Source organism: Cricetulus griseus, chromosome 3, assembly GCF_003668045.3.
Source record: "Cricetulus griseus strain 17A/GY chromosome 3, alternate assembly CriGri-PICRH-1.0, whole genome shotgun sequence".
In the NCBI taxonomy this organism is placed as follows: Eukaryota; Metazoa; Chordata; class Mammalia; order Rodentia; family Cricetidae; genus Cricetulus; species Cricetulus griseus.
Genome location: NC_048596.1, coordinates 186136736 through 186163878, shown reverse-complemented (window position 1 = coordinate 186163878; position 27143 = coordinate 186136736). Strand labels below are relative to the sequence as shown.

The 27143-nt window shown below is 40.8% G+C and overlaps 1 protein-coding gene across 3 annotated transcripts in view; it reads right to left on the bottom strand.

Annotated features, from left to right (window-relative positions):
• Window positions 1-24744, bottom strand: part of Ap1g1 (adaptor related protein complex 1 subunit gamma 1) — a 90450-nt gene extending 65706 nt beyond the window's left edge. For 2 of the 3 annotated variants that reach the window (XM_027405981.2, XM_027405983.2), the window contains exon 1: window positions 24408-24551. The gene's annotated coding sequence lies outside the window, so the exon portion shown is untranslated. The other variant, XM_027405982.2, reaches the window with a different exon arrangement.
• Between the last annotated feature and the right edge of the window lie 2399 nt (window positions 24745-27143).

The window sequence follows — 27143 nt, the reverse complement described above, 5'->3', positions numbered from 1 at the left end:
TAATCTAAGCACTCAGAAGGTGAAGAAAGAAGAGTCAGAAGTTAAAAGCTAGCCTAGGATACCTGAAACCCTATCAAGGAAAGAACAGAAATTGGGGTGGGGGGCTGGAGAAAGACAGGAAAGGAAGAAGGAAGACAGGGGAGGAAACAAAGTAGGGAAGGAGAATAAAAATTGTAAAGTTTCAATAAACAAGGCATTGAAACACTTAAATGTCTCATTGATAGGATGTTTAATAGTTAAGAATCTACTATGAGTCATTTCTTCTTCAATTGTAAACTGCAATGCAACTGACTTCAGAATAAAACATTTGTAAGCAAACTGGTCTGTTGTGTATGTAAAATGTAACAGGAGAATGTACTAAAAAGCATCAAGATAGCACAGCTGCTAGTAATCAAGAGCTGTAACTGCCCAAAGCCCAGTGTGCTTTCAAAAGTAGAGTTTACTTAACTCCCTTATGGAGAATAGAAACTTTATCTGGCGAAGCAGGGTGGCTCAGCATCCCAGCACTCAGGAGGCTAAAGTGGGAGGATCCTTACAGGTTCAAGGCTACATAGTATCAAAGGTCAAGCACAAATGCTACTAGAAGGAACACGGGTACAGTACAGCTTGAGTGGTAGAGAGCTTGCCAATGTAATGCCCTGGTTCACCCCAGCACCACCAAAAAGTAGCTGGAAAGCTCTGCTAGAAAACAGTGTTTCTCTGTAAATACCTCAATGATTCTACAAAGCAAACAAAAAGACTGTTAGAAAAAGCTTAAATCTAGTACCAGAACATGTACTTAATGTAACTTGGGGGTGGGGGGGTTTAAAATTTTAAGCTACCTAATAGAAAAACAAGTTATCTGGCATAAAGCCTAAGCAACCAGTCACAAAATCACAGAAATAAAGTCTATGCCACCAGTGATTTTTTTTTAAGCTCCAAGATAATTTATTATTAGAGTTTGGAAGAAAAACCCCAGAGGGCAAGCTGAAAACAGCAGCCCTCCCTCCCTCTAAGAAGGTGGAGGGAGGGAGGGAAAGAGGGAGGGAGGATGGAAGGGAGGGAGGGAGGAAGGGATGGAGAGAGGGAGGGAGGGGAGGAATGAGAAAATCATGCTGTTTGAGTTAGGCCAGCATGGAATGGAGATCAACCACATAGCAGACAAGCAACATAAGGGGGGGGGGGTGTTAGATAAAGAATAAAAAGGCCTAAAGTATCAAATAAGCACACTTAGGCTCAGGCTAACATTCAAAAGAAAAGGGGCAAATCCAACAGAACTTTATGGTGGCTATGGTGTGATTGCAGAGGGCAGGGATGATTCTGAAGCTACTTATTTCTCCTACCTCTTAAACACAGCTTAAGGGAGATCCTTGGCCAAACTTACCCAGAGCTTGGTAACTGACCTACCCAGTTGGGTTAAATGTTAAGAGACAAAACAATGGCATGTCTATCTAGAGGTAGAGTCCATTCTTTACTGTAACATTCCCTCCTCTCAAGAAGTAACCCTAAAAAATGTTAAGGAGATGGGCTAAAGTTGGGGGATATAACTCATTTCTACCATGAAATTCTAGGGATCTGATTCCAAGCTTTTCACCACAAGAGATTAATATCGGTGCTGAAGTTTTGTTGTTGTTATTTTATTTTATTTGTTTGTTTTTTGTTTTTTGTTTTTCTAGACAGGGTTTCTTTGTGGCTTTGGAGGCTGTCCTGGAACTAGCTCTTGTAGACCAGGCTGGTCTCAAACTCACAGAGATCCGCCTGCCTCTGCCTCTGCCTCCCATGTGCTGAGACTAAAGGTGTGCTCCACCATCACCCAGCTGAATGCTGAAGTTTTAGACCCTCACAGATAGTATCCAGGCAGGATTTGAGAGGAGTTTCTTTTCTGTTGCCATCATTGGCCCCTCTGAAGCGGTAACCCTAACTGCCATTTAGAGAATTGAGGTGCATGAGAAGTAGGAGTTACTAGCATTATAAGATCTAGACAAAGAACTAGAAGAAGCCAGAGCAAAATATAATTTTAAATACCAATAGGCTTTTGTGGAGCAAATTTAGGATCCTGGCAGCTATGTATAGCATATACAAGAACACAGAATTAGTTACCTATTTGACACACTTTGTGATGCTGCAGTTTGCCCAATACTAAGGCTGTCCACAGCTTACAAAAAAAAGCACTTTTCCAAGTTGTTATAACTCATACTACATTAATTGACTATCTTTATCTATCATAACATCTTAACATGCACAAAATGAAAACAAAAGTTAACTCCGATGGCAAAAATTTGGTCACAAGTCCAGCGAAATGGCTCATCTGGTAAAATCACTTGCTCCCACACCTGATAACCTGAATTCAGCCCCTAGAATCCATATGATAGAAAGAATGGACTCTGAGCTCCACTTGTACACAATAATACACATATCCTGCCCCTGCCCCAACCCCTGTCTCCAACACACACACACACACACACACACACACACACACACACACACACACAAAGAGAACTGGTCAAAATTTAAAAAGCGCATTCTAAAATCAAAACTAAACACATTCTGGATCCAGGAAAGATGAATAAACGCATGCCACTCTGTTCCTCTAAACCAGCAGTTCTCAACCTGTGTGTCACAACCCCTTTGGGGGTCACCAAATGACCTTTTCACGGGGGTCGCTTATAAGATATTTTGCATATCATATATTTATATTATGATTCATAATAGTAGTATATTTACAGTTATGGAGTAACAACAAAATAATTTTATAGCTGGGTGTCACCACAACATGCGGAACTGTATACAAAAAGCATTATATAGTGTCTTGAGGATTCTCATATGGAGTGTCAGCAAGTAGACTGAAGATACATGACTTCAAGTTCCAATTAACTTAATCGACAGGCTTTCACTTTCCCTCCAGCTCTGTCCTGTACTGGACTGACAGCAACAAACCAGAAGTGCTCACTGGAGAAAGGAGGACCAAAACCAAAGAGGAAATTCCCTCTGGGCTTTCTGCTTTATTCCCTTCCCCATTCCTCCACCCCCACTCCTACACAGTACTGCAGTACTGGTGGTTATGGCCCAAAGCACAGCAGCCAAACGCAGGCACATGGAAACTGGGGGAAAGGAAGGAATTTATTTCCTCCTGACTAGTGGTCATGATCTCAAGACTGTAAGTAGGTCATTCTCTTTCCTTCTCTCTCTCTTCCAGTGGATGATAAAACAGTAAATTCATTTAAAAAAAAAAAAAAAAGCATAGCAACTCTTTTTTTGGGGGGGTGGAGTTGGAGACAGGGTTTCTCTGTGGCTTTGGAGGTTGTCCTGGAACTTGTTCTTATAGACCAGGTTGGTCTTGAATTCACAGAGATCTGCCTGCCTCTACCTCCCGAGTGCTGGGACCAAAGGCATGTGCCACCACCCGGCCATAACAACTCTTAATGTTAAAATACACCTAAACAATGTACCTAAAAATTACACAACAAAAGGCCTGGTGTGGTGGCACATGCATTTAATTCTAGCACTCAGGAGGCAAAGATAGGAAGATCTCTGGGAGTTTGAGGTCAGCCTACATAGCAAGTTCCAGGCCAGCCAGAACTACATAGAGAGACCCTATTTCTGTAACAAACAAACAAACAACAACAACAACAAAAACCGACATAGAAAAACAAACAAATCCCCAATTAAAAAGCTGCAGCATGCTCCCCTCAGAATCTGCTAGGGGACAGAAAACAGACAACTGGAACACCATCATCAACTAATCAGAACTAACCAGCATTTAGAGACAACTCAAACAGATAACAATACACAATATACATGTTTTAATTTTATAGAATATTCATCAAGACAGACCATGTCCTGAATCACAAAAGAATTAAATAAATAGAAATCAGAGTATGAAAGTTGATAATGATGCATGTCTTTAATCCCAGCACTGGGGAGGAAGAGACAGGCGGACCTCAGTGAGTTTGAGGCCAGCTTGGTCTACAGAGTGAATTCTAGGACATCGAGGGCTACACAGAGAAACCCTGTCTTGAAAAAGAAAACAGTGTGTGTGTGAGTGTGTGTGTGTGTGTGTGTGTGTGTGTGTGTGTGTGTATTCATTCATTCATTCATTCCAGGAAGTTAGTAAATAAGCAGAATTAAACAGAAACATTAACACATGCACCAAAACAGTACTTAGAGTAGCAGTTTTCAACATGTGGGCTAAGACCCCTTTGGGGAATAGAACAACTCTTTCACAAGGGTCACCAAAGACCATCAGAAAACACAGATTTACATTAACATTCACAACAGTAGGAAAATTACAGTTATAAAGTAGCAGTGAAAATAATTTTATGGGTTGGAGTCACTGCAACATGAGGAACTTTATTAAAGGGTCACAACATTGGGAAGGTTGAGAACCACTGTCTTGGAAATCTACAGCACTAACTGCTTACCATCAGAAAAAAAAAAAAAAAAAAAGAAGCACAAATTAAACTTCTACTCTAAAATCCTAAGTAAAAGGGTAAAATAAACCAAAAGATGTTAGATGTTTCAGGGATCTTTTCTGTAGTTCTTAAAAAAAAAAAAAAAAAAAAGCAATAAGGGATTGAGCAATGTCGCTCTCATTGTCAATAAAAAGCTGATTGGCTGATAGTTAGACAGGATTTTTCAGGGGGCAGAAAAAAATACTGGAAAGAAGGTCAGAATCAGAGGAGTCTGGGCCAGTCACAGAGAGGAAACAGAAGGTGCAAGATGAAAGAGAGGTAATGCCACATGGCAGAATGTAGATTAATATAAGTAGGTTAATTTAAGTTGTAAAAGCTAGTTAGTAATAAGCCTGAGCTGCCAGCCAAGTATTTACAATTAATAAGTCTCTGAGTGGTTATTCGGAAGTGGCTGACGGAACAGAGCTGATCGAAGTCCCAATGAAAAACTCCCACCTACAGTGATAGCTCAGCTTGTTGGCAGGCCTAAGTTTATCCCTGGGATCTACAAGGTAGAAAGTGAGAATCAAATCTTGTTCCAGCATGTATGTGCACATACACACACACCACAGCATACACACATACACACACACACACACACACACACACACACACACCATATATGCACATACACACACACTACAGCATACATACACACAATTAAAAAATAATAATAAAAATAGGAATCAATTAAATTAAAAGAAAAACAGTACACACCTGTAATCCCAGCACTAGAAAGACTAAATAAAGCAGAAGATGATGAGTTCAAGGCCAGCCTGGGCTACATACCAATACCGTCCTTAAAAAAATAAATAAACCAAAAGAGAGATCGAGAAAGAAAGGGAGGGAGGGAGGAAGAAAGGGAGGCATGGTAGTGTGCAACTATATTTCAAGCAACTAGGTAGGCTCAAATGGGAAGATCACTACTCTATACAACATAATGAGGGCTCCATCAAAAATAATTAGGGAGTTGTAGAAATGGCTCAACAGTTAAGAACACGTTACTCTTGCAGAGAACCCAAATTTGAGTGCCAGGACCCAGGTTGAAGCATACAACTGTAACTCCATTTCCAGGGGATCTGATGTCCTGTTCTGTCCTCCCGGGCACCAAGCTCGTACATGGTACACATACATACAAGCAAGCAAAACACTCATACATATAAAATTAAATAAATCTAGATTTTTTAATAATTAAATAATCAAATCCACTAAGCTCTTAAGTAAAAGATGATGCTGAAGTGGTCTCACTTAAAGACGGTCATCTTCTGTGCCATTAGATTGGACCTATGGGAAAGTCTTTACTGATCTGAATCAGAGGTGTCAAGCTGTCTAGAAAGAAGTTTCTGAGTGGCTGACTGAAAGACAGTACCCTCCAAGCATTCAAATAAAAAAAAAAAAAAAAAAAAAAAAAAGTTGCCTATTAAGTTAAGCCCCTTTTAAACTTAAAAGGGATATAATGCTCTCAATATGTGGAAAAGAGCAAAGAGCAAATATATAGTTGATACTTCTCTTTTACTATATAAATAAGCCTGTCCTGAAAATTCTAGCCATGTCCAATACTACAAAGAAAAGCACTAAGGAATGTGCCTTTATTGGGCCAAAGTGTTAAAAAAAGGGTGAGGCATAGTATGGAAATAAAACACTGGAAATAACAGCAACTAAAATAAATTACAAAGAAGGAAAAGCTACTAAGATACAGGAATGGAGCTACTCAACCAACTTCTTCATCTGCCTTCTCTAGTCTTTTTACATATATAAGGCTTGAATTTGAGGTTTTATATTTTGAAAGAGATTTTTGAATTTCAAGTAGAAATGGGAAAGATAAAAAGTTCTAAAGCCCTTAAAAGTACACTCTTAGTATCATAACATATCCCTCAGATACAGGAGCTGTAACGTTCTCAAACCTTTAAATGTGTACTCTTAGTTAGTATTATAATGTACCCCTCAGAGGTGGAACCTATAGCAGAAATGTGCTGATCTCCTAGAGGACAGACTTGAAGAAACTCTTCAGTCAAAATAATAAAACAAAAACCTTAATCATCAATTAGCATTGTCAGCCAAGCCACCTAGAGCAAGCCTAATGACATGATTAATGACTCTGCCACCAAATTAAAAATAAGGATATAGAATAGTCTCTAAAAATGTTTAAGGGTATTTGATGATCCTCTTACATATCATTCTATCTGCAATTCAATGTTAAAAGTATCATTCTTGTCGGTCGGTAGTGGTGTACTCCTTTAATCCTAGCACTCAGGAGGTAGATGGATCTCTGTGAATTTGAGGCCAGCCTGGTCTACACAGAGAGTTCCAAGATAGCCAAAGCTGTTACACAGAGAAACCCTGTGTGGTGGTTTGAAAGAAAAGGGCCTAAAAAGAGAGTGGCACTATTATGAAGTGTGGCTTTGTTGGAGAAAGTGTGTCACTATGGGAGCCGGCTTTGAGGGTTTCTTTTGCTCAAAGTGGAGTGTGACAGTCACTCCACTTCCTGTTGCCAGCCTATGAAGATACAAGGACTCTCAGCTCCAGCACCATGTCTGCATGCATTCCACTGTGCTCCCCACCATGATGATACTCAACTGAACCTCTGAAACTGTGAGCTGGCACCACAATTAAATATTGTCCTTTATAAGAGTTGTCTTAGTCATGGTGTCTCTTTACAACAATAAAAACCTAACTAAGACACCTGGGGGGGGGGTATCATTCTTGATAAGTAAAGTATTTTATAAAGTGCCATGTAGTTCAAGAAAACAGAGAATACAAAAATAGCATTAACACAAGCATTGTTCAGAACCAGTTCAAGCCAGGTAGTGGTGGTGCACACCATTAATCCCAGCACTCAGGAGGCAGAGAAAGGTAGATCTCTGTGAGTTCAAGGCCAGCATGGTCTACGGTATGAGTTCCAGAACAGCCAGGGCTGTTACACAGAGAAACCCTGTTTAAAAAAAAAAAAAAAAAAAAAAAAAAAACAGATCCAGTGCAAAGGAGTGAATGGATAAAACCATGGAATCCAAAATCAGTTTCATAACATAACATCTTTTTCCACTTGTTCAATCAATGAGCCCCCTATCCCATGATAAAGTATTAAGAAAACAATTCATACCAAAAAAGTGCCCATCACTCAACAAATATTTGCTCACTCTTTTTTATGGCAGATATTCCAACAGGTACTGGAGTCCAGAATGGTCAATTATCTATTTTTTTCTTTTCTTTTTTTTTTTTTCTTTTTGTTGTTTTTGTTTTTTGAGATAGGGTTTCTATTGTGTAGCTATTGGAGCCTGTCCTGGAACTCACTCCATAGACCAGGCTGGCCTCAAACTCACAGAAATCCACCTGTCTCTGCCTCTCAAGCACTGAGATTAAAGGCATGCACCACTACCACCCAGCAATCTGTTTATGCTTAAGAACTCAAAGATGAAACTGTATTCATACCTATAACCCTAGCAGTTAGGAGATGGAGGCCAGAGGGCGGGGGACTGAGGCCAGCATTGGCTATCAGACTGTCACAAAAGAACTCAAAAGTCTAATAAGGAAAACAGAATTTAAGTTCCAGTCATATAATAAAAAGAAACAAACTCATCAATGGCAAAAAGAAAAAAGAAAAATTTTATACATTAAAAAAGTCAAATTTTGTCATGGCCAAAATAATTTAGCATATTTGGGCCTTTTTTCTTTTGTGAAATAGATAGTCCACAGAGGGCTAGGTTGTAGCTCAATGATACAAAGCATTTGCCTAGTATACACAAGACCCTAAATCCAATCACCAACAACAAAAAAAGTGCTGGGACATGGCTTACCAGGTGTGCAGGCTAATCTTATGTCAACCTGATACACAAACTAAGCACTCGGGAGGCAGAGGCAGGCGGATCCCTGATTTCAAGGCCAGCCTGGTCTACAAGAGTGAGTGCCAGGATAGGCTCTAAAACTACAAAGAAACCCTGTCTCGAAAAACAAAACAAAACAAAAAAAGCAGGTTGTGGCCTTTAATCCCAGCACTCAGGAACCAGAGACAGGTGGATCTCTGTGAGTTTGAGGCCTACAGAGCAAGTTCCAGGATAGGTTCCAAAGCTACAGAGAAACCTGTCGAGAGAGAGAGAGAGAGAGAGAGAGAGAGAGAGAGAGAGAGAGAGAGAGAGAGAGAGAGAGAGAGTGTGATCGAGCAAGCCAGGGTAAACAAGTCAGTAAGCAGCATCCCTTCATGGCCTCTGCATCTGCTTCTGCCCCCATGTGCCTACTGTTTGAGTTCCTATCCTGACTTCCTTTGATGATAAACAGCAATACAGAAGTGTAAGCCAAATAAACCCTTTCCTGCCCAACTTGCTGTTTGGTCGCAGTGTTTGGTCGCAGTGATAGAAAGCCTAACTAGGACATGAAGTAAGAGCACTTTGCTGCTGGGCGGTGGTGGCACATGCCTTTAATCCCAGCACTTGGAAGGCAGAGGCAGGTGGATCTCTGTGAGTTCAAGACCAGCCTGGTCTACAAGAACTAGTTCCAGGACAGCTTCCAAAGCCACAGAGAAACCCTGTCTCGAAAGACCAAAAATAAATAAATAAACAAACAAACAAACAAACAAATAAATAAATAAATGAGCACTTGCTGTGTAAGCATGAGGACCAGAATTCAGAAGTCAGCACCCAAAAGCTTCACACAGCACTCATCACTGGGAGGGTAGAGACAGCAAAGACAGGAAGAAAATGTAGGGTCTCTGGCCACCAGCCTAAGCAAAAGGACAGTGACTGAGCTCCAAGTTTAGGGAGAGACCATGTCCCAAAGGAATAAGAGGGAAAAGAATAAGATTTGCCTATAGGAGGGGGGGAGGGAGGGAGGAAGGGAGGAGGGAGGGAGGGAGGGAGGGGAGGGAGGGAGGGAGGGAGGGAGGGAGGGAGGGAGGGAGGGAGGTTATCTAGCTAGTATGCTAGCAAAAAGCATTTGATGACTGTTTAAGATCCTAAGCTACCTTCAATTTGCTGAACTCCTGATCCTCCTGTTTGTTCAGTGTTGGAAAATCACATTAAGGGTCCCCTGCATGCTAGGCAAGCATACACGTGCAACCTATAAAATTCACTTTAGAAAACTTTCTTTTTCTGAGACAGGGTCTCACTCTGCAACCCAGATTAGCTTGAACTAAAATTCCTCATGCCCATGTGCTAGGATTACACCTATACAAAGCCATGCTTACTTAGCCTTTTAAAAAATGCTGTCCAAACAGCTGAGAAAAATTGGGCTTTGGAGATTAAACCAAATTCAACTATTTTATATTTCAAAGAGTAATTAAAAATTACCAACGTGGGGGTCCTCCGGCTGGGGAGGCTGGAGAGATGGCTCAGTAGTACTAAATTAAATCTTCCAGAGGGCCCAAGCTCAATTCCCATATGGCAGCTTACAACTGTAACTCCAGCTCCAGGGGATCTAATGTCCTCTTCTGCATGTATGTGTACAGATACACATGTAGGCAAAACACCCATACACATAAAATATAAATAAATCTCAAAAAAATTACCAACACATATTAAGTTACTGAAAAACACTAAAAAAAAAAAAAAAAGTTAAACAATTGTCTGTATTGATTCTCGTAAAGTTATCACCCAAATTGAGAAAACAATTTCCAAAATCTATAGAACTATATCTGGGACAAAGAGTCCCCACAAGGAATAACACCACTCTCAGGCCAATTATCACCATTTTTTGTCCCATGAAATGCTTATTACTTCCTCACTCCTGGATAAGATCCTCAAGGCTATGTCCTTGTAAGTTCACCCTTATCTCTCCCTCACCGCTGAAGTATGTATGAACCCAATAAATACTCTTTTTATTGAATCTGAAATACAAAATAGTCTTATCTTAAAGAATATGTATTTGTCCTTCCAAAGCACATGAAGTGAAGGTGCACTGGCTGCTCAGCTTCAGAAAAGGGCAGCCAGGACTCAGCCCAGTTCCTGGCCCAGATAACTTTCTTCCCACATCAGAACTCACTACCTGCTGAGAGCTGACAGCCAAGAGTCAAGAACACAAAACTAAAAGGCTGATGCTCCTATGGCTACAAGGTCACCTATTCCCTCAACATAAAGACATTTGAACTCTTAAGTCTAAAAAAATTCTAAATTAAAAGCCAACTTTTCAATATTAAAATCACCCCTTTTCTACCCACATTGAGGACCTTCGCTTGAATAGGTCTTTCTTGCTAAACACAGAAAAGAAAAAAAAAAGCTTAGTAAAGTTTGTTTCATAAATATAATTAATTAATGCATTTACAAATTGCAAAATACTATGACTGGAGCAGAATACTAAGAAGAGTTAAACAGGAATTGGGGCTGGGGGAGAGCAAGAGTGGTCTTCTGTATGTGCATGTGTGCAACTGCCAAGAAACTATTATTAATGTTAAAAAGAAAGGAAGCAAGCAAAGTAGCTTGCTTAAACTAAGAATGGGGATTGAGCTGGGTATGGTGGCACATGCCTTTTAAGTCCCAGCACTCAGAAGGCAGTGGCAGGCAGATCCCTGTGAGTTGAGGTCAGCCTGATCTACAAAGTGAGTTCCAGGACAGGCTCCAAAGCTACATAGAGAATCCCTGTCTTAAAGAAACAAACAAACAAAAAAACAGAGGGAGAGTGAAGGAATTGAGCTCAGCTCATAGAACACTTGCCTAGCATGAACAAAGCCCTGAGTTCAATCCACAGCACCATACACACCAGGCATGGGGGACACAAGCATGTCCTAAACATTTAGGATGTGGACACAGGAGGATCAGAAGTTCACAAATTCAAAATCAGGGGCTGGAGACACGGCTCAGTGGTTAAGAGCACTAAATACTTTTTCAAAGGACCCAGGTTGAAGTCACATCATCAACATGGCAGCTCACCTCTGTCACTCCAATCTGTTCAGTGGTTCACATTGGCCTCCTTAAGCACCCAGACACACACACACACACACACACACACACACACACACACACACACACACACACACACACACACACACACACACACACACACACACACACACACTACTGCAGTTGGTGTTCTCCTGTTCTCTCTCTCTCCCCTCCTCTCTCTGGAAGGCCCACCCAGCTCCCAAATAAATACATGGAGGCTTATTCTTTCTTATGAATGCCTTAGCTTGGCTTTGTTTCTTGCCAACTTTTTTTTTGAGGGGGAGGGGTTTTCGAGACAGGATTTCTCTGTGGCTTTGGAGGCTGTCCTGGAACTAGCTCTTGTAGACCAGGTTGGCCTCGAACTCACAGAGATCTATCTGCCTGCCCCTGCCTCCTGAGTGCTGGGACTAAAGGCGTGCGCCACCATAGCCCAGCTGCCAGCTTTTCTTAACATATTATTCCATCCACCTTTGTCTCTGAGCTTTTATCTTTATCTATTCTATATACCTTTCACTCTTTCTTACTCCACTGCTGTCTGTTGCTGGCCCCAGATGTCTTCTCCTTCTCCTTTTCTTGCCCCTTGATTCTCTCTTCCCACATTTTTCCTTCATTTTATTCTCTCTACCTGCCAGCCCCATCTATCCTTTCTCCTGCCTAGCTACTAAGCCTTTCAGCTCTTTATTAGACCAAGTTTTTTAGACAGGCAAAATAGCACAGCTTCACAGAGTTAAACAAATGCAACATAAAAGAATGCAACACAACTTGGCATTATTAAACAAATGTTTCAGCTGGGTGGTAGTGGTGGTGCACACCTTTAGTCCCAGCACTCGGGAGGCAGAGGCACTCGGATCTCTGTGAGTTCGAGACTAGCCTGGTCTACAAGAGGTAGTTCCAGGACAGCCTCCAAAGCCACAGAAAAACCCTGTCTCACCCCCCCCCAAAAAAGTTTCACTGCATAAACAAATGTAGCACACCTTAAAATAACACTCCACAACATGGTACACAAACATACATGCATGTAAGCAAAAATACTCATACACATAAGATAAAATTAAAAGGAAGTGCAAAGCAACCCTGGGCTACATGAGCCACTGGCTCAAAAAAAAAAAAAAATCAGAATTTTACTTTCTAGTATCATTCAGTGTCTTAAGTGTTTTTCTTAGGAGTGGGGTGAGAACATGGGAAGAATGCATATTTACTTCCTCAATATGAAGATATGTGATGTATTCATAAAAGTAAGGTCTACAAAACTAAGGAAGCCTAGTATTAGAACATTATTAGGTCAACAAGATGGCTCAGCAAATAAAAGGGGCTTATTGAGGAAGCTAAAACCTGAGTTTGATTACTGGAACCCACAATACAGAAGGAAAGAACCAACTCCCCAAAGTTAACCTCTGACCTCCACTTGTACGCCATGGCAGGCATGCACCACCACTGCCGACCCCCACACACACACATACACAGAGTAAGTAAATAAATATAAATACATAAATGTAAAATGAAAAAACATGGGCTAGCACTTGCTGCTATTCTAGTTTAGTTCCCATCACCCACATCTGTTGGTTCACAACTGTCTTAACTCTAGTTCCAAGAGATCAGATTCCAACCTCCTCAGAAATCTGCACACACATGGAATGCATTCACACATAAAAAGAAATAAAAGTTAAATCTTAAAAAAAAAAAAAAAATCAGGCCAGAAGACCCAGGTAGGATTCCCAGAAACCCACATGTCAGTTCATAACCATCAATAACTCCAGCTCCAAGTAATCTAGTTCCCTCTTCTTGCCTCTGCATTTACCAGGCATGCAAATGGTACACATATATACATGCAGGCTAAACACCTAAACACATAAAAATAAATAGAAGATAATTGTTTTGCTAAGAACTTAAATATCTTTGAGGCACAGGGTTAGTATTTTATCAGGTATCAAATAATTTCAATGCAACAACACTAAACTTTACATGCTAAAGTTTCCAGTTCAAAATACAACTTCCTAATTATTAATCACTGTTCAGGTTCCTCAGGAAAACAGACATGAGAGGTTCAAATGAAGAATACAGTTCCGTGTAAATTACAGTACTATAATTCTAACTCTGAACTTGGTCAGTTTGGCCTGAATCATCCCTAGGTAAACTACTGAAATGGAATTCCTGGCTCCTCAAAACAAACAATGGGAGTATGTGGTGGAATGTGTAACCTCACAGAAGAAATACCACCACACCCGGTATAGGGCAGCCAATTGGCATCCCTCTAGGAGGTCTTAAGTTCAATTCTCCCTTAATTGCCACACCAATCCTTTTTTATGTTTAACTATTCATATGAAAAGTCAACAAAACCAAAAATTAAAAAAGCAGACATGTAAATGCAAGCATACTACCAAGCAACTGAAGAGCATTAAGATGCATAAATAGCAGGGCTGGAGAGATGTCTCAGTGGTTAAGAGCATTGACTGCTCTTCCAGAAGTCCTGAGTTCAATTCCCAGTGACCACATGGTGGCTCCACAACCATCTGTAATGAGATCAGGTACCCTCTTCTGGTGTGCAAGCACGCATGCAGGTAACTGTATACATAATAAATAAATAAATAAATAAATAAAATCTTTTAAAAGATGCATGAATAGCAACAAAGGTCAAGTAAACAGCATAAGTAAACCAGTTAAATATCAAATTTACACTAAACACTAATACACTAAGAAGCAATTTCTGCCTTTCCTACCCTCACAAAATGACCAGTAAGTGTCATCAAATTATCCAAATAAAACTTTAGCTGTGCCTGGTATGAATAAGTGCCTTTTTTTTGTTTCTTTTTTTTTTTTAAGACAAAGTCTCACTATGTGAGTTTGAAGCCAGCCTGGTCTATCCAGGACAGCCAGAACTGTTTCACAGAGAAACCCTTTCTCAAAAAACAAAAAAAAAAAAAAAGGGTATTATGATATAGAAAACTCACTAACACGGGCTCATACAGCAAGTACTTTACCCACTGAGCCACTTCACCAGGTGTAAATTATGGCAACCTATTTATAGTAATCTGACTATATATATATATATATATATATATATATTATATATATATTATATTTTAAACTACTTCAGAGGGCTGAAGAGATGACTCAGTACTTAAAAGCACTTGCTGCTTTTCTAGAAGACCCAAGTTTAGTTCCCAGTACCCAGGTTCAGCAGTTGTAACATCATCTACCTAAAATTCTCAACTCCAGGAGATCCAACACTCTCTTATGGCCTCCATGGGCACATGCATGATACTACACAATGATACATAATTAATAATAAAACCTAAAGTATACTTCTGTTAAACTTAATAGCCCATGTTAGAGATTCTAGTCATAGAATAAGCAAATATGGACACAGATACACACACACACACACACACACACACACACACACACACACACACACGTATGTACGTATATGTCTGTAATGACAAAAATATGGAAATGAGAACTGGAGATGGCCCAATGATTAGGGCACTTGCTGCTCTTGCATAGATCTGGGTTTGGTTTCCAGTACATACATGTCAATTTATTAACTGTCCATAACTCCAGTTCAGGGAATCCAATGCCCTCTCTGGCCACCCAGGCACCAGGCATGTAGGTGGTACACATATATGCATGCAGGCAAAACAGTCACACACAAAAAAATAGAAAAATAAATCTTTCTTTTCAATTTGGAAATGACCTAAATGCCCACAGGAAACAGACAAATAAACTGTGGTCTATCTATGCTACAAGTCATAATGGAACTGTTTAAAAGATCATGATGGAACTCTACTGACCATAACATGTTATGAGAAGCTTTTTTATTGAGTAATATAATTCAGTCTTTCTTTAGTAAAAACAATTCCTAAGCCAAACAGTGGTGGCACACGTCTTTAGTCCCAGTACCTGGGAGGCAGAGGCAGGCTGAGTTCTGTGAGTTCGAGGCCAGCCTGGTCTACTGAGGGAGTTCCACCACAACCTCCAAAGCTATAGAGAAACTCTATCTTGAAAAACCAAAACCCCTACATATGTACATTTATGTCTACACCACATATAAGAACCTATAAACACTGACAGACGCCCATCATCTATGCTAAACAGCTAGAGACTAACTGTGGAAGATCTAAAGGAAATTAGTAGCTTCTTAAATGCCTTTCAATTTTGTTCACTTATTACAATAGATTATATTCTTTTATATATTAAGAAGACAAAAAACAAAACTGGGCTTAGTGGACACACCTTTAATGTCAGAGTTATGTGAGTCTGAGGCCAACAAAGTCTACATGGTGAGCCCCCAGACCAACCAGGGCTACAGTGAGACCCTAACTCAAAAAAAAAAAAAAAAAAAAAAAAGAAAAGAAAAAAGAAAAACAAGAAAATCTCAGAATCATAAAGGTATATTATTAAAACACAAGGGAGCTGGGTAGTTGGAAGGCAGAGGCAGGCAAATCTCTGTGATTTCAAGACCAACCTGGTCTACATAGCAAGGGCCAGGCCAGCAAAAGCTACAAAGTAAGATCCTGTCTCAAAAATAAAAGGGGGGGGGGAGGCAATAACTAATAAATGAACCACCAACGTATTCTCTGTTGAGAAAGGAACTGTAAGACTATTTTCTTAGCCGGGCGTTGGTGGCGCACGCCTTTAATCCCAGCACTCGGGAGGCAGAGGCAGGCGGATCTCTGTGAGTTCGAAGCCAGCCTGGTTTCCAGAGCGAGTGCTAGGATAGGCTCCAAAGCTACACAGAGAAACCCTGTCTCAAAAAAAAAAAAAAAAGTTTTCTTGACATAATGCATTACAAAATACTAAAAAGAACGGTGAGAATTCCATAATGCCAGTTAAAACTTCTGATGGGTAAACCAGGAAAAGGCAGGGTTATTGTCAGCTTCAGAATTAAAAATACTCAAACATTTGAAAGATACACAAATAAGATTACCTGCTTCCTGTTTTGCTGCTGGTGTTTACACATTAGAAATAGTTTATAGGGGGCTAAAGAGACTGCTAGGCAATTGAGAGCACTGGCTGCTTTTCCCAGGTTTAATTCCCAGCCCCAAGATGGAAGCTCGTAACTGTGTATATGGAGGGTGAAAGATGTACATGGGGAGATCAGAGGACAACCTGTTCTCTTTCACCTTTACATGGGTGCTGGGGATCATATCAAACTTAGGTTACCAGGCTTGTACAGCAAGCACCTTTACCTGAGTAACCTCGCCAGCCTGAGAAATAATTTTATAAAGGTTCAAAAAAAGAGAGGAGGTTTTCCTGGAATAGTAAGAATATTCAAACTGTACAAATGTGTACTGATCTAAAAACAAACAAAAACTTTTACTGTCAATTTCAATGAATGATTTTTCTAGGGCGGTGTTTTAATTTTGATGTTTGCAAATGTCCTCCTATGTTCCCATTGTATTACAGCTGATAAAAGCTATTTTATATATCTGAAGAAAAACTTTTTTGTTGGCATAAACCCTTTCTGACACAAGTAAAGTACCTGCAGCAGATTGCCATAACTAAGTCAAGACCCTGGATGCTCTAGACTGGAACAATTACTGTATGTCAGAGTACCTTAACAATTTTCTATTATTTTCACTCATAACATCCATGCTGCAGAGTAACCACTAAGTGCCAGGCACTGTACTGGATATGCCACAAATTTGAATTTTGATTTTTTAGAAGCTCAAAACATAAAAACAATCTAGCACGAAAAATAAAAAATCTGTCTCATTCCCTTGACTGGGGCAGTGCTGCATTTCTATAAGGGGAGGAAGGGGGAACAAAGGAATGGATTTTCCAGATTGAAGAAAAGTATTACATATGTAGTTGGAATATCAATTTCAAAAATAAATATGAAGACTGGCATATTGTTGAATGCCATTAATCTCAGCACTTGGGAGGCAGAGGCAGGCAAACTCTTTGAATTTAAGGCCAGCCTGATATAACATAGTGGGTTCAGGACGCCAGAGATACATAATGAGACCCTGCCTTGAGAAAAAAAAAAAAGAAGTAATCAAGGAACAACAAAAGTTGGGGGGCAGGGGGAGGAAGTACAATCAAACAGCAGAAATAAAAAATAAAAATTTAAAAAAGCTACTTCCTCATTCTACTGTCTTAAATACCTCCATGGAAAGATTTTTAAGCAAAGTAACCCATGTTCCTACTAGTGGAGAAAAAAAAAAAAACACATTTTAAAATTATCAAATGTATTATACAGGTCAAGCAGGACAACTCAGCAGGTTAAGGTGCTTGCCACTTAGCCTGACAACTGAGTTTGATCTCTAGGACCCACATAGTGGAAGGAAAGAACTGACTTCCTCAAATGGTCTGATCACCACATGAGCTCTGCCTATGCCCATACTCACACTCATGTACACAAGGGCATGTGCACACAAATAAACAAATAAATGCAATTTTTAAAAACACATATTTGTTACTACTCCCAGGAAAGGTTCTTTCTTCTTAAAGCTAAGTTTTGCCCCTCAACAATCATATCAAAGCCTAATATTTATAAACATTCAATTAACTCTATACAGTTTACTTGAGTTCATTTTCAGTTAGTTTTCCCCAATCATCTCAAACCAGTATTTTATAACATATTTTCAAATACTTCAAAATATTGTGAGAAGCCTTTTATGAAGACTTGTTTTTAAAAAGGAATTTAAATATCAGTTTACCTTCCTTTTCTTTAGCTTGAAACTTAAATTTATTTCCTTATTTTTATTTATGGTTTTTCAAGACAGAGTTTTTCTCTGTGTAGCCCTGGCTATCCTGGAACTCTTTCTGTAGACCAGGCTGGTCTGGAACTCTGCCTCTGCCTCTGCCTCTGCCTCCGAGTTCTGGTATTAAAGGCATATGCCACCATAACAGGCTCAAAACTGAAATTTCTTAATAGTGGGAATTAAAAAATACCTTCCCTAACTTAAGCTGTAAAAGCACAAGTGGGACTCTTCTTACAACCAAATAATAATCTATCTCCATCCCTCCCGCTCCTCCCCTCTCTTGATGTACTCTCAGTGTGTAGCCTTGACTAGCCTGGAACTTACTATGTAGACCAAGCTGGACTCATAGAGGTCTCCATGCCTCTCCAAGTACTAGGTTTAAAGGCATGTCCCACCATGCCCAGCCTGCTTTATAATAATTTTTTTTAGTTTTTTATTATTAATTATATGTATGGGTGTATATCTGTATGGGGATATGTGCATGTAAGTGCAGCTGCCCATGGAGGCCAGAAAAGAGTATCCAAATGCCCTGGACCTAGAGTTACAGATGGTTGTGAGATACCTTAGGATGCTGGGAACCAAACCTGGGTCAGTTGTCTGCTATATTGTGTACTAACTGCTAAGCCATCTCACCCAGCTCTCTGTGGCAATCTTTATTTAATCCAAAGGCTTGTAAAGAAAACAAAGTTATTTCCGCTACAAAGATCCCACATCCTATCTTCCTCATACCTGTTACTACCAGGAATCAGTACTATTAGCCCCAAAGTGGGACAGGCTGGAAAGCTTGGGATGCTCAGTAAAGCAGGAACACAGGTAGAGACAACAAAAAAGCAACTACCTATCAGGCAAAAGTGACCACTTGTGCTGGCAATAGGAAAGAGGGACTGCTGCCTCTAAGTTGCCTTTAATTATTCACAGTACTGGGGTCATATACATCTTCATCTTTAAAAACAAACAACTTTCTTCTTAACATATTTAATCTTCAAAGACAATGCTTCTAACTTGTTAATTTTCCAATGGTCTCAATAAGCTCTTTTTAAAGAGCCAAACTTCCAAGCACTTAATGAAAAAGCATTTTTCATGTCAATCATCTTACCCTAGCTTTGATACTGAAGTGCAAGCTAATGCTGATTCAACAACTTTCACAAGTGGATTGTTATTTTCCTCATTTCTAAACCTTTCAAACTTTCACATTCCTGGTAACCAAATTAGTATTTTATGTTATTCCTTCAGAGGAGAAAAACCAGACTGCAGGGCAGGTATTTTCAAAGTAGAAATGTCATTCCTTTTCATTTTTCTCTTCCCTGCCTTCATTGAAATGAAATTTTCTACACACACACACACACACACACACACACACACACACACACACCTACCTCCCTCCTCCCTCCCTCCCTCCCTCCCTACTCTGGAAAAATCCTAGTAACATGTTGACAAACAAGATTTCTAAAATATACAAGCCAAGAAATATGAATTTATATAAACCTGTATGTTCTCCTGCTGTGGCAGTTGTTGTGATGGTTAGACACGGAGTCTAGTAATGAAGCTAGCCCTGACTGGCATGTTATTTGCTATGCAGATCAGGCTGGCCTAAAATTTGCAATGATCTTGATACCTCTGCTTCCTCAATGAGAGATTACAAGCAAGAGCTACTATGCCCAGCTTTATATAGTCTCTTAATTCTAAAATTGCTTGCTACTTAAAATATCCTGCCTAAGCAAGTATGCTGAGTAAACTAGAGCTTGAAAGCAAAGGCTTATAAACTGAGGTCTAGGGAGGCTGAAACAGAAAGTTTATGAGTTTAAAGCCACCTTAAGATACACAGTAAAACCTTGTCTCAAACACAAAATAAAGGAGCAGGGAGATTGCTCAGCAGGTGAAAGCATTTGCCAAGCATGATGACCTAAGCTCTTCAGAACCTATATAAAAAGCATGTCATCTGTAACCCCAAGATGAAAGGCAAGAATAACAGACTGCCTCAACAAGGTAGAAAGCAAGAACTCTCAAAAATTGCCCTCTGGAGGCTCTTGCAGAAGACTCTGGTTTGATTTCCAGCACCCACATGGTGGCTCACAACTGTATGTCACTCCACTTTATGGCTTCCATGGGCACCAAGCATTCATGATGTACACAGACTTAGTACAGGCAAAATGCCAACACACATAAAATACAATTTTGTTTAAATTTAAGTTGTCAGCCGGGCGTTGGTGGCACACGCCTTTAATCCCAGCACTCGGGAGGCAGAGGCAGGTGGATCTCTGTGAGTTCGAGACCAGCCTGTCTACAAGAGCTAGTTCCAGGACAGACTCCAAAGCCACAGAGAAACCCTGTCTCGAAAAACCAAAAAATAAATAAATAAATAGATAAATAAATAAATTTAAGTTGTCCTCTGACCTCCATACTCTCACATGGCATAAATATGCATGCACTCACACATACATACACAAAAAATCAAGAACTAAAAAAATCCATAAAGCAATAAAGATTAAAATGCAGGCCAGATGTGGTGACACACCTTGATCTTAGGAAGGAGGCTGAGGCAGTTGGAACTCTTGAGTTCGAGGCCAACCTGGTCTACAGAGATAGTTCCAGGACAGCCAGGGCTACAGAGAAACCCTGTCTAGAAATAAACAAAAACAAAAAGATTTTGTTTATTTTTTGTACCAGCACATGCCTGGAGCTCCCTAGAGGACGGGAGGAATCAAATACCTGAAACTGGAGTGACAATAGCTGTGAGTCTCCTTGTGGGTGCTGGGAACCTAACCTTGAACCTCTGGAAGAGCAGCCAGTGTTCTTAACCAGTTAGTCATCTCTCCAGCACCCATAAAGGCTTTATATTTACGTTCTCTTCAGTTAAACTTAAGAGTTTTCAAGTTTTGGGGGTTTTTTGTTTTTTGTTTTTTTGGCTGGTTGGTATTTCAAGACAGGGTTTCTCTGTGTAGTCCTGGCTGTCCTGGAGCTTACTCTGTTGATCAGGCTGGCCTCAAACACAAAAGATTTGCCTGGCTCTGCAAAAGCAAGTTTTGATCAGTTATATACTATTACATACACAAAATTTTATGTCCCTATCAAATACAAATAAAAGAAATTAAGCTTTTGTGTTTTGTTGTTGTTGTCTGAGACAGGGTTTCTCTGGGTAGTCCTGGCTGTATTGGAACTCACTGGCAGGATTAAGTATTTTGAGATGTTTTGACAGGTGAATTCCAATTCAACTGTTTAAATTAAAAAACAAAACAAACAAACAAAAAACCTGGTGCTGGGTGGTGGTGCACACCTTTATTCCCAGTACTGGGGAGGCAGAAGCAGGTGCATCTTTGTGACTTCAAGGTCAGCCTGGTCTATAGAGTGAGTTCCAGGAGAGGCTCCAAAGCTACACAGAGAAACCCTGTCTTGAAAAACAAATAAACAACAAACAAACAAAACTGTTGGAAGAATCATTTGGCCTTTTAACTTTGCATAAAGAATGTTTAATGATTCATTCAAAACTACTTGGGTTTTTATCTGCTGTGTATCCTGTTCGTTTTAAAACTTTTTGGTTTTAGCTTTCTGGGAGGTAGAGTGGACTAGAACCTGTAACTCTGAAGTATTCTAGGCTAGCAATCTAGAGTGACAAAAACCTGCACTCCCAGCATTGAGAAGATAAGAGAAGTATCCAAGTTCCAGGACAACCTGAGCAACATAGGAAGACTGTCTCAAAGCCCAAATGCTGGGCCAGACTGATGGACAGACCTGTTAATCCCTGTTACTCAGATAAAGTAGGAGGATCACAACTTAAAGTCAGCTTGAACGATTTAGCAAAAAGCAAAATTATGTTTCAAGGGGGGGAGGGATAGGGAAGAAGGAAGGAAATAAATGGAAGTTTACTAAACACAAATGTTAACTTTTAGTGCAATTCTCAACAGCCAAGACAAGGTAGAAATTTATATATGTACTGATCAACGATACACAGAACAGTACTTTACTAATATTTGTTTGGCAAAAGTGTACTTTCTCCCAGTAAACTGCAAACCATCAAAGAATGAATGACATTTAAATCCCAGTATGTTATACCACAATACTACTGAGTTAAATAACTTTTGATAGCTCTTTCAATACCTGTTCAAAAAAGGGAACTCAAAAACAGGACATCACTGAAGTAAAGTACAAGACACTGAGTTCTTTTAAAAGCAAAAGAAAACTGAACAACTTCAAAGCAAAACACAGAATTCACATCTAACAGTAATTAATATAGTTCTGAAGGAGTTTCTTAAAACAAGTAACAAGAGCACAGAATATTTACACTGGAAATAGTGTCTTCTTTGACACTGTATGACCTATAAAGATTTACCTGCAGTCTCACTTCAAAAGCTTAAAAATAAAGAGAGGCTGGAGAGATGGCTCAGAGGCTAAAAGCATGTACTGCTCTTGTAGAGGACATGGAATCAGTTTCTAGCACCCACAGAGCAGCTCACAACTGCCTGAAATTCCACTTTCAGGAAATCCAAATACCCTCTTCCACCCGAAACGGTAATGCAAGTGATGCACATATATACATGCAGGCAAAGCACTCATACGTAAATAAATAAAATAAAACTTCAAAAGATTTTAAAAATAAAGCATCAAGCCAGTGGTGCACGCCTTTAGTATCAGCACTCAGGAGGCAGAGGCAGGTGGATCTCTGTGATTTTGAGGCCAGCCTGGTCTATAGAGTGAGGGCCAGGACAGCCTCCAAAGCTACAGAGAAACCCTGTCTCGAAAAACCAATCAATCAATCAATCAATAAATAAATAAATAAATAAAGCACCAACATAAATTTTAGAAGTACCAAGAGATATGACTCGGTTCAAGTTATAAACTTAGGTTTAAGCTGGGCGTTGGTGTCGCACACCTTTAATCCCAGTACTCGGGAGGCAGAGGCAGGTGGATCTCTGTGAGTTCGAGGCCAGTCTGATCTACAGAGTGAGTGCCAGGATAGGCTCCAAAGATACACAGAGAAACCCTGTCTCGAAAAACCAAAAAACAAAAAACAAACAAACAAATAAAAAAACTTAGGTTTAAGTCACTTAAATGTGAACTCAAATAAGTTATTTCTCTTTTGCAGTTGTAAAAACCTAGGCTGAGATAAAATAGGGGTGACTCAACCACACTCACCTAACCTGAAATGTAGGAAATAACTGGTGAATTATTGTTAATTTTTTTTTTATTAAAGCACGATAGATTGCAAACAGACATTAAAAACAGAATTAGAGTAATGAGGCTATCAGTACTTCGAGGATCCACAGGTTTCAAATCAAAACTTAAGAGGTATAAAGTCTGACAAATACTACAGGCAACGGTGGAAATGGACGCTTAAAATTCAACTACCCTGAGAAAAGTCAACATATGAAGTCAGCAAAGATCATTGCTATACAAACACCTGAAGGTTGAAGTCACTAAGAGATCATTCAGCTCGCTCTTCTGTTAACTAATCCCTATAGGAACCAAAAAAGTTATTTTCCTTTCTACCTACGTCAGATTAATATTCTCCAAGGGCAGATTTCCGTGCTCAAGCACTTACAACGCCAAAAGAATAAAGAAAAAAAAATATGTATCAGTAAGTGCCTGAAAGCTCAGCGTTCAGGGCAGAAAGGAAATCCAGAAAGTATTTTGACAGCTCCTTCCCACCTAAAGCCTCTCTGCCTGCTTTAAACCCATTTACTACTGAAATACACCCTAGGTGGTTCGACGGCTCTCCAACACCAAGCCCTAACTGGGAAGCATAACCCACAGTTCCAGGCAATGAGAAAGATCCGGAGAATTACTAGAAACGGACGTCCGCAGAACCAAGAGTTGGAGAAGAAGGTGCAGTCGCAGGTACGTTTTTAAAAAGCAGGGGCGGGGGGGAGGCGGAAAAATTTAGACCAGAAGTTAGTCGAAGGGTTAGAAGGAGGCGAGGCCGATGTCCAGTTCTGAGCAGACGGCATCGCAGGCACAGGCATTACCCCTGCATGTGGAAATGCTGAGAGTTCTCACATCTGACCCGAGTCCACGACACAAGAACACTGATAAGAGACTCGGAGAGGACACGCGGGGGTGGGGCCCGCCCCGCTAAATCCGAGGTTCCCTGAACCGGCTTTCAAAGGAGGCTCGCAGCCTGATAAAGTCAATGGGTTCAAGGAGGCCTGCACCGGCTGGACAACGCCACACTAGAGGGAGCGCCCGCGCACCGAAGCTCCTGCTCAGAAGCCTCTGAGGGTCGGTCGGCCCTCAGTAAGTCCGAGCAAGCCTTGGGGCTCCCCGGTCCCACCTGCCCAACCTGGGTCCTCCTCACCCCCCACAGGCTGAGACCGGACCCCTGGGACTGACAGGAGGTTTCCAGCCAAACGCTCGCAGCCGCGGCGGAGCCAAAGACACAACCTGCTCTCAGTGCCGCGAGTGACACTCACCGGCCCGAAACCTCGAATGAAACCAGCAGCTTCGGGGGCGGCGGCAGCAGTGGCAGCAGGAACCGAACATCCAAAATGGCGGCTCCCTCGGCCTCACCACCGCTACTGCAGGCGGAGGGATCCCGGGAAGGGAGGGAGTTTCTAACTCACTTCACGCGCTCTCGAGAAGACGGCGCTCCTCAGCTCCCTCTCCTCGTCAACTCCGCGCCCCTTGAACTGCAACCTCTCCTGTTTCCCACCTCGGACGACCCGAAAACTCGGACCCTGCCGAGGACTATTTGCCAAGGAGGAGGCGACTGCGCCTGGCAGAGCGACGCAAAGCGTAGCAAGGGTCGGGGCTGTCACTGATGACGCTAGACGCGGCTGCCGAGTCACCGCTGCGAAGAGTCTTAACTAGAAAGATCCGGCGGTCCCCAGAGTCAGCGCACTTTGGTTCCACTTGGAAGCAGGGTTGGGGAAGGAAGCTGTGCTACCAGGAAACGGTGGGGCCACCTGAGGGGGCGGGGCTAGGCAAGGTAGCTGGAGAAGGTTGAGGGAGAGGCAGGTGGAAACGCAGCACACTTAACTAGGATTTAGTCCTAAAGAATTCCTAAATCGTCCCCGTCACCTTGAGTCCTTAGCTTTGTGTTCAACTTCAGAAGCATGCTCCAAGTGGTCTTGGAGTCTGTGGTTTTATTGTATCTTCATAAAAATTTTACGAAAACAGGTAGAAGATGAAGCAGAAGAATGGGTTCCACGCACATCACCACCCCTGTGCTTTAGTCACCTAATCTCGCCAACCTTTCAGTTCCCTCCTGTGGGAAAAGAGAATCTGGATAAATGACAGCCAAAACTCCTCCAAAATTGGCTTCCAATCTACCATTAAATGAACTAATGACCTGAGCCAAAGAAAGTCTAGCTAGACAGTTCCGGACGTGATAAATAATTGCTAACTTGTGACAAAAGTCTTTTCCATGTGAATCGAGAGATCCTTGATATCTTGGCCCATTTAAAGGAAAGGTGACCTACCTAGAATAAAATCTTTCCAATAGATTGGCAACAAAGTCGTCCCGGGTGTCAACAAAACACAGTACTAGACTGAACGCCAAAGACAGGGAACTAAGCACAAATCCTAGGTTCGAGACATTGGCGTCATAAACAGGAAGTTGCACCTTTTTCCTTAGGCATTCGTTTTTTATGCAAGGATTTCAAAATACTTTACAGACGTTGAACTGGGTATGCCTAGCGGTACAGTTTTGACCTTGTATTTCTGGGGCATGCCAAGTGCCTGGAAAGAAAGGACGCCAAGGGCATGATCACATTTCTTTATTAAATATTGGTATGCCATTGTTCATAAGGCACCTTCATATGTACAACCCAACCCTGTAAGCAATCTCTTGAATCCAAGTAAGTAACCCAGTTTTACAAATAGACTTAAGACTTATCGGGCAGTGGTGGCACATGCCTTTAATCCCAGCACTCAGGAGGCAGAGGCAGGTGGATCTCTATGAGTTCGAGGCCAACCTGGTCTACAGAGCGAGTTCCAGGACACGCTCCAAAGCCATACAGAGAAACCCTGTCTCCTTAAAAAAAAAAAGGGGGGGGGGGCTTTTTAGGCAGCAGTGGTGGCCGCACTACCTGTAAGAGGCTAGGCAGAGGGACCGTGAGTTGGAGGCTAGCTTCAGCTGCAGAATAATTTTATCTCATAAAGGCCACCCCGTAAGAAATACTGAACACTAAAAGGAAAATAGTAACTTAAACCCTCTCTCTGTTGTTATTTTCTTCACTTATATTTTCCTTTATTTAAATTACCACTCCATTAACATGGTGTGGCAGTATACAATGAAATCCCAGCACTTAGGAAGTAGAGGTAGGAAGATCAGAGATATATATAGAAAGTTTGAGGCTAGCTTTGGCTACCTATGACCCTATCTCAAAAAGATTAAAATAAAACAAAACCCTAGCTGTAACCTTACTATTCTGATATGACATATGTCCAAAAAATATTATTAAAATAAGATTTGGGATGCTGGAGAGATGTTTTAGTAGTTAAAAGTATTTGATGCTCTTGCAGAAAAGCAAAGTTCAGATCCTAGCTTCCATGTCAGGAATATTCAGCTCCACAGAGTCTGACACCTTCTCCTGGCCTCCATGCACAGGGCAGACACTCACACAGACACACATGCATATACATAACTAAACATTTTAAATCTTTTAGATGAGCTCTTAAAATTGTATGCATACATAAAAAGACTGAGGAGCAAAATTAAAATATGAAAATGATTATCTTTGGATGGCAGGATTATAAAAAATGTGTTTGCAATGATGATATCTTTTTTTAAAAAGTTTTGCACATTTTGAAAAGAAACCTTTATTGGAAAATGTTCCCTCTCCAAAGTCACAGAGAAACCCTATCTCAAAACCCCTCCCCAAAGAAAAAAGAAAACAAAAAAAAAAAAAAAAAGAAAAGAAAAGAAAATGCCCCCTACTGGCCTCTGGCATCAGGGCTATGGAGAGTTGTGATAGTCTCATGTAGCTCAGGCTGGCCTCAAACTTAAGGGTGTCCACTCTTTACAAAGTGCTGAAGATTGTAGGTCATTTCTAACACACCTGGCCAAAAAAAAAAGTTACAGTTTTATGTAACATAAAAATATTTTTTGAAACAGGGTTTCATGTAGCCCAGGATAGTCCCAAATTCTCTATGTACCTGAAGATGACCTTGAGCTCCCATCCTGCTGCCTCTACAGTTTATCCAAT